Genomic DNA, 8,400 nt, shown 5'->3' on the forward strand with positions numbered 1-8,400 from the left:
CCAAAATTTTTAAAGAAAATAAAAAAGATAGCATGATAAGCAAATCCATCACTGTGTGTTCAAAGCTGGCCAACAGGTCCTTTTGTTCAATTTGAGATTGAAGTTATTCCTAGGTAAACTTAAATCCCGATGGTCAGGACCCTTTACAATTAATTAGGTTTTCCCACACAGAGTAGTTGAACTCCAAGATAATAAAAGAGGTATATTTAAGGTTAATGGTCAACGACCGAAACATTATTGGACCAGTGAAGTTGAGCAGAAAAACACCTCGCTCATTTTAACCAATCCATGAATTTTTTTTTCTATTGGAAGATTGTTATCTTTTAAAACAATTAATTTTATTTTTTGTTATTTTTTATTTTTCATCCTTAGTTTAATTTTAATTTTAATTTCAATTTCAATTTTATTTTAATAGGTTGTAAACAATTAGCATCTAAATAAATAAAATGAAATAATAATACTAATAAAACTCTAAAAATTGGGTTAAATTTTTAATCTAAATTAAATGAAGGTTAACTTATTATTATTATTATTTTCACTCTTCCCCCTTTTTTTTTTCTCTTGTTTATTTTTTTTAGTTGGTGCCTTCCTCACTACCGCCACCATTCAGGCCATTGTTTGACATCAACCTCGCTTCGTTATGCATCAGTGCAGTAGTCATGCCTTGTCGATCCCTTGGCAATTGAATGATCTGCTACCCAGTAGCTTCAGTCACACCCCATGCGCAACAGAACCTTGTACCCAGTAGCACTTCTGCTCCATGCAGTAGCAGTAGTGTTCTTCAGCAAATCCCATTGGCGATTTGTGACTGACCCCTTAACCTTTGGCAATCGCTTCTTACCACTCCTAGCCCGTCTTGAGGTATTTTTGGGATTTATTTTTTTCTACTAAGTGGTTTTTGTCTTGATTATTCTTTTTGAAGATAAATCAGAAAAAGAAGAATTCAGATATTCAAGATGATGAATTTCAACCTTGGTTTCGAACCTCGAGAATAAAAGCAAGATACATTAGAATATTCAAGGAAAAAACCCATGTTTCTAGAAAAGGGTTTTCAATTTGGTAATTAGTATGATGTACCAACATTCATTCGGGAAATAATTGAGAAACAAGGATGAAAGTTTTTGTGTGATATCCAGTCTTCTCCTAATGAAGACACCGTTAAAGAGTTTTATGCTCACTTGAATTCGCCAACACTGACAACACTCCAAGTGCGAAGAAAGGAATTATCTCTATCATTAACGACAATTAATTTCATATTCAATTTACTTAATATTGATCATGATGGCTCTTTTGCCATGGTAGCCAATGCCAATAAAGAGATGATTCAAGATATTCTAAAAATTGTCATGATTCATAGAGCCAAATGGATAATTTCGAGATAAGGTACTCGCTATTGCCATAAGGAATATCTAACCCGAGAGGCAAATGTATGGTTTTACTTCATTCGAACAAGTATTGTTCCTGCATTTTTTTGTTACAATGTTTCGATAATTCAAATGATTCCCCTATATTGTATATTGACTAGAAAGTCAATTAATATGGGGAGAATATTACTTAACAAAATTCGAGAGTGTGCAATAGGAAAGACATGTTATTGCTATTTTCCATCACTCATCATCCTAATGTGTTGCCGAATAAACATACCGATGCGAGACATTGAATATCCTTACAACAAAGGTATGATCACTACCTATGATATCTCTAGGGCATTAGGCGACTTCACTAAAAAAAGACAGATAATTTAGATTGATGAAGATGGGATTGGTAGTACCAAAAGCCGATTCAAGAAGTACCAACCCACCTGATGATACCACACCTACTTTTATGTCTACTCAGCCTCCTGCCAATTTGATAACATAGGTAGAAATTATGGATTTATTATATCATATGAATAAGTAGCAACAAGTATACTAGAAGTATGCCAAAGTTCAAGATGAATCGAGTCAACTTGCTTTTCAAAGCTTATTTAAATCTTTTGATGTTCTTCTTGAGTTTCTAGATTCGATATTCAAGCCGTGGAACCCAACTCGTGGAACCGGTCCTGAGGACTCCGGCACACCTAGGCAAGATATTAACACGGAGAAGGAGACAAACACAGACAATGATGGGTTAATAAATAAATGAGGGGGTTTTCTTTATTTAAAGACCTTTCTTTTTAGTTAGTTTTCTTTCTTTTTATTTTTAGAAACAAAAAATTTATTTTTTATTGTTGTTTTAATTTTTTTCAAAATAAATTCTAGTTGCAATTATTTTTCAAATGTTTCTCTTATTTCTTATCTAATGAATGTTTTGAACAATGACATTGTTTCGCTTAAGTTTTGGGGGACTGGGCCTTAAATTTTTTCAACTTTTGCCTCAGGTTTTGTAGAAGATGAATTCATGTAGAAAGGTAGATAAGCAGAAAAGATGTTCAATATCAATTTTGTATGGTATGTTAGTTCAAATTCAAGTATGATATTTTATATATTTCAAGTATTTTTATGTTAAGTAAATTATAAAATAAATGTTGATTTTGTGAGTATGTACACCATAATTGTTTTATATTCCTTGATAGAAAAAAAATTCTTTAAGAGTTCGCAAACACAACTTTAGATATGCACACATAAAATGGCAGGGGTTCGCCTATCAAGATAACATGTGAGTTAGCATAGTAAAATAAAGCATAGGTTTGCAAATATTATTAGTTTGTATAGTACCTAAGTTCGCAACATGCAGTATAGTTTCACAAACAAACAAATTTTGCAACAAGAGGTATAATACATGCATGGGTTTTCGTACTTTAATAGGGCTCGCATGCATACATGGGTTCACATTCATATATGGGTTTGCACAATTCACCTAGGACCGCGAAGTAATAAGATTATCACTAACAGGGGTACGCATGTCATTTTTAGAATCACAAACATACAAGGGTCACCGAAAACAGTACTTAGCAATAAATTAGACTCGTATATTTTAATAGTAAATCAACGTAACACTCATGCATGAAAAATATCAATTTTAATCATAACAAAAGATAAAAAAAAATCTAAGTTATGGTTTGCAAAACAATATAATTAAAACTTTAAAGTAACTATTTGAATAACATAATCAAAGCATAATAAGTCTAAAATCTTCATAAAATAAGCTCGTCACCTATTTTCCCAAGGTCACCAATATCTAGTCAGGAGTGAGCCTTGCCAAGTCATTTACCTCACCACTGCTATCTGCGACCTACTTACCTGTGAAGTAAGAGAGGAGTGGGTGAGTTCATTGCGAACTCAACGAATAATTAGGAATCAACAAGGTATGCTTGAAAACAAAGCTTAAATCAGAAGAAAAAAAAACTTAGTCTTAAAAATCATTTCGCGTGCAAGGTTTGCGGGTGTGGTTGCGAGACCCAGTTCGCAGATCTTGTCAAAAAAACATAAGTTTGTAAAACATTTTCACATGTGTTACTAAAAACCAATCTTAAAAACTTAGTTTGTACTTGTTCAAAAAATAAAACTTATATAATGTGAAACACGTTCACAAACTTGTCTTATCAGAAGGGCTGGTGAACATAAGATATGCTTTTGCCCACACTTATCAGAATGGTAGAGGAACATGAATATATTCTCGCCCACACTTATCAAAAATTTGTCTTATTGGATATGTGGATCTCAAAGAGTCCTTATAACATGTCCCATAAGTACAGCGCAAGCAATACACTCTCCTGTACACTAGCATGTCCCAGTGAATAGAGCATAGCTCGACATTCAGTTATCTCTCCACATGTCCTAGGACCTTAGCGCCTAAACCACAGAAAAAGAAAGGTGAGTACTCATAATCCTTTGGTATACCAACATATCTAACATGGCTCGCAAAAGAGTATACACAAACACATACCAGAGAGATCTCACATAGGGAGCTAGGCTTGCAAGGGAGATTGCACATAATCTTATCACATGAGCTCGCATAGGGAGCTTGCTTGAAAACACTTGTAAAGAGCTCACACAAAATCTCATAAAATAGTTCTTAAAAACGTTTCTTAAAAACATAGGCTTGCTTAAGAGCTTGCATAAAACAAGTCTTTAAAACATATCGTAAAAACATGTTTTGAAAATAGTCCTAGAACTTGAAAGCAGGGTTTTATCGAAAACTTACTTTTGAAACTTAGTTTAAAAATAAAGTTCTTGAAAACCATCATAGTTCACATGCAAGATACGAACCTTAAATTTTCATACTGAAAATCATGATAGTGAACATACTTAATGACGACCCACTTCACTCACAGAAAACTGATAATTAAACAAGCTTGACTTTGCCTTTATCCTTACTGGTAGATGGTTCAGCTGGTTCTCATATACATAAACATACAAATTACTTAAACAAACAAAGCTTACATAATTCACACATGTAAGCGAACATGGACAATCAGCCTTAATAGGACAGAGGCTTACTCCAGGTGCTACGACCTTGACTTAGAATAAAGATTTGATAAAAAAAATTCAATGAGAGAATCCTCATGAAATAAGGGTTATATTTATAGACCTTAGTGTCCTGGAAATCTTAGGATACCCTACTTGACTTAGGAAAGACATTACTTGCTCGTAAAGTATTCCTAAATACACTATATCTTTATTTTCTAATTTAATTCTGACTCTATCTTTGATTGGCGAACACCCAGTTCGCAATTCAACTGGTGAGCACTAATTCACCAAACAGACTTGCTAACCTCTATTTCACAACTTACCTGGCAAACACCAGTTTGTCAAACAACCACTTACCACATCTTTTGGCGTATGTTGCTTCATTAAAACTCTTGGCAAACTTCTTCGTGATACTCTTTTGGTGAACCCCAACTCGCCTAAATCTTGGTGAAACCCTAATTCATTGAAGCACCAGCGAACCCTCACTTTGTGAGGCCAAAAATTTCAGGCCTGATCTCAGGATGTTACACATAGATCATGCATGATACAAAAATTAGTCAAGTGGCTCACTACCAAAAACTCTACTGTAGTCCCCTTTAATAAAATCTTTTTCTTAATTCAACATGCCTGAGAAGGAAAGGATAACAGAGTAAGTCCATACAAACTTAGTGAGTTCCATAAATAGCGAAAACACAAACAATATAAAGAGATACCTGGTAGACAAGCATTAATGCTCATGATGATATTCAACCTTTCAGAGAGGTTCAGTAGTTCTATACACAATACATCCAATGGCATTCACTTAACTCAGACAGACTCAACACGTTAACTTAACTTGACACACTGTTGGCCACTATCCTCCAACTTAACCATAACTTATATAACAAGCACAATTTATACACAACCTATCCTTGTGCCTGCCTCAGACCTAGAATTCAAAATCAGAGTCATATCAATCAAACTTATTTATATGCATAAACCTCATTAACTCATCATATCAGTTATGTTCTATTAAGCATGTTTTCTCATGATGTGCCAATCCGGTTTGCATTATAGTTGCCCTACTAGAGGCATCACAAACATATCCCCTTCTCCTCCGTCACATATAGTAGTTCACATATATATGGTACTAGGCTCGTACAACAAGGAGGGTGTTTACATTGAAATATGAACTGACCATACTCACGCTGATAATACTAGTTTAACACCACTCAACTAATCACTACACATTACATTATTGAGAGGAAATACTTACCTTACACAATTAATACATCAAAAGAATTTATAATACATGGAAATAAGAAGAAACTCACTAGAGAATCGAATATAATAATCTACTCAACAGGTTTTTCCCTTGTTGCTCGGACCCTCATTAGCTTCTTGAGCTAAAAGAGAGATAAATACACCTATTAGATCATCAAACTATCGAAATTTGGCATGAGCCGATAGCATGCAACCCAGAATTAGGAAGTTTACTTCCTCACAAACATTCTAAAACCCATGCATGCATTACTGCAAACACGTAAATTCCTTTGACAATAACCTAAGGGTTTACTAGAAATTACTAGTAAACTTGTACTAACAATAGCGTCAGTTAAATAGTAGAAACTCCTCGCTAACGATTCCAACTTATAGATTTCTAAGGGTTTAACGAAAATGCAAGGAAAAAGAAGCAAAAATAAAATGTAAAAACATGATAGTTAGCCATCCTTATATAGTGGAGACAATTAGGAACAAAACTTAGTGGAAGGTTAGAGGATCCCATGATTGCTCTAGAAATTCAAGAGGAAATTAATTAAGTATCAAATCATCTATAGTACCCTATTTCAATTCTAACTAGGTCTCAACTAAACTCCAACATCACTTATAAAGTCATCGTAACATATACTAACCATGGAAACAACCCTATCAAGTTGCAAACTTACGGGTTAGGCCAAACATCTAGGGTTAGCGGATAATCTACCAGAAGAGTCTGCCAAACCCTAGAGTTCACCAAGACTTAGAGTTTACCAAATGACTAATCTCATAGAATACGCCATAATAAAAAAAACAAATACTTAATTAGTTTACTCATTTACTGTCGATAGTAAAAACAACTATACACCCAAACAATAACTCGATATAGTTTTTGCTGGGTGTGCTGTTACATTTAGTTTGTATTGAACTATATTTTGATCATGTTGAATGTAAATTAGAATCCTTGACAACATAATGTTATTGTAACTCATACACGTTAATTAAGTGGTCATTAAAGGGTTATTTCATGCATATTTAATGCAACGAGTTTGTATTTAAATTGCTCTTCCAAATAAAAATGGTCTTAAACTAAGGGAATATCGCTCTGAAAAAAGAGGGTACCTGCCATAAGGATAATATTTTTTTCTATAAAAAAAAGTAAATAGGTGTGTTTTCTAATCAGGTCAACCTGTGACTCTCTGTACCCAGATCCGACGATTGGGTCGGGCCTGGGGTGTTACACTTTCTCTCAAATAGAAACTAATAGAATTACAATTCCCAAAAAATAGAATTTATTCTAAAAAATAAATTTCCACTATTTATAGTAAGAGTTGGGAGAATCCTGGTTCAACTAGTAGAAGCCAAGTAATATTAATTTAATAGAAAAAATCTAGCCCCCCTATTATTTAGGAAGAGGGGTGGCAACCATAGGAAAAAAATACTAGGGTTTGTCATTTTATATGTGCTCTTTGGACTTTTAACCCAACACTTTATAATTTATTCCAACCTAATATATACTTTTCTATTTTCCAAATTAAATATTATCTGCTTTCCTAATTAAATACTTTTCTTAACCCAATTCTAATTCCATTAAAATCATGACAACTTTACCGTAAAAGAATCAATGAGAAAATATATTTAATTTTTCTATATTCAACGGATTCACAATGACTAATTAATTTAAATATATTTTCAAACTTCAATTATTTAGTTAATTAATTAAATAATAATTTGTTCAAAGTTATTTCCATACTTAGTGTGAAAACTACATTCATTTTTGTATGTAACACATTTTTCTAACTTTATCATTTCTATCCATTTCTATTCATTTTATTCAACATGCAATTCTTTTCTAGTTTCAATGAACTAGCGGAGGGATTGTTTGGACACATGTGATTAGGGTTCAAATGATTTATAATTAAGTTCCTGCTTTTTGTTTACTAATTATAAACTTATTTAGTCATAAAGTCATTCTACTATAGTATCGTGACTGAGCTTTCCTTAATGACATATCATTACAAAAGCTACTCGATTAGTGCTCGTCTAATGACATTATCATAAGTGTGTTACCCTTATAAGATATCCTTAATCTCTTTGGGATAAATCCATTCTCCTAATATGATCTTATTTTATCTCATGGTAACCATTACATCTTCCTTCATGAAAATTCAATTACTATCAAAGAGTAATTAAGTCATTTATCACAAAGACAAATGATTCGAAGCCATGTTTACTTTTCGTCTATCATGTAATGCCAATGAGAGGATATCATTTACTCATGTATTGAGTTATGAATTCCACTATTGTGACTGATGTTACATACTACAGAAGTTGTATACCTAACGCACTAGTTTTCAATTCCTTTTTCCATTCAAACTTAGGCTTTTACTTAGATCAAAGTATACGAGTCACGCATACATAGTCCATCATCCACTAAGATTAAAGTATGTCACACTTTGAAAGTCACAAGTGAATAAATCCGTAAACGGATTTATGATCCATTCTACTTGGGTCCTGTTTGATTTATTGTCAGTCTAGTCAGTCATATCGAGATCTTCTGAGAGTCATCTGCTATGATGCTCAAGACAAAGCATCTTTCCAATTGGACTTGATAGACAACATATTAGCCTTTCAATCGGTTTACTCATTTTCGATTAGACTAAGGACATGTTCAGGTTTGTCTACTAATGTAAGTTGTCTTTTTGTATTACGACCCAACCATATAATACCACTTAGTATTAGTTAAACATTAGACAGTCGGTGAGCTAATATT

This window comes from Gossypium arboreum, chromosome 6, assembly GCF_025698485.1.
Source record: "Gossypium arboreum isolate Shixiya-1 chromosome 6, ASM2569848v2, whole genome shotgun sequence".
NCBI lineage: Eukaryota > Viridiplantae > Streptophyta > Magnoliopsida > Malvales > Malvaceae > Gossypium > Gossypium arboreum.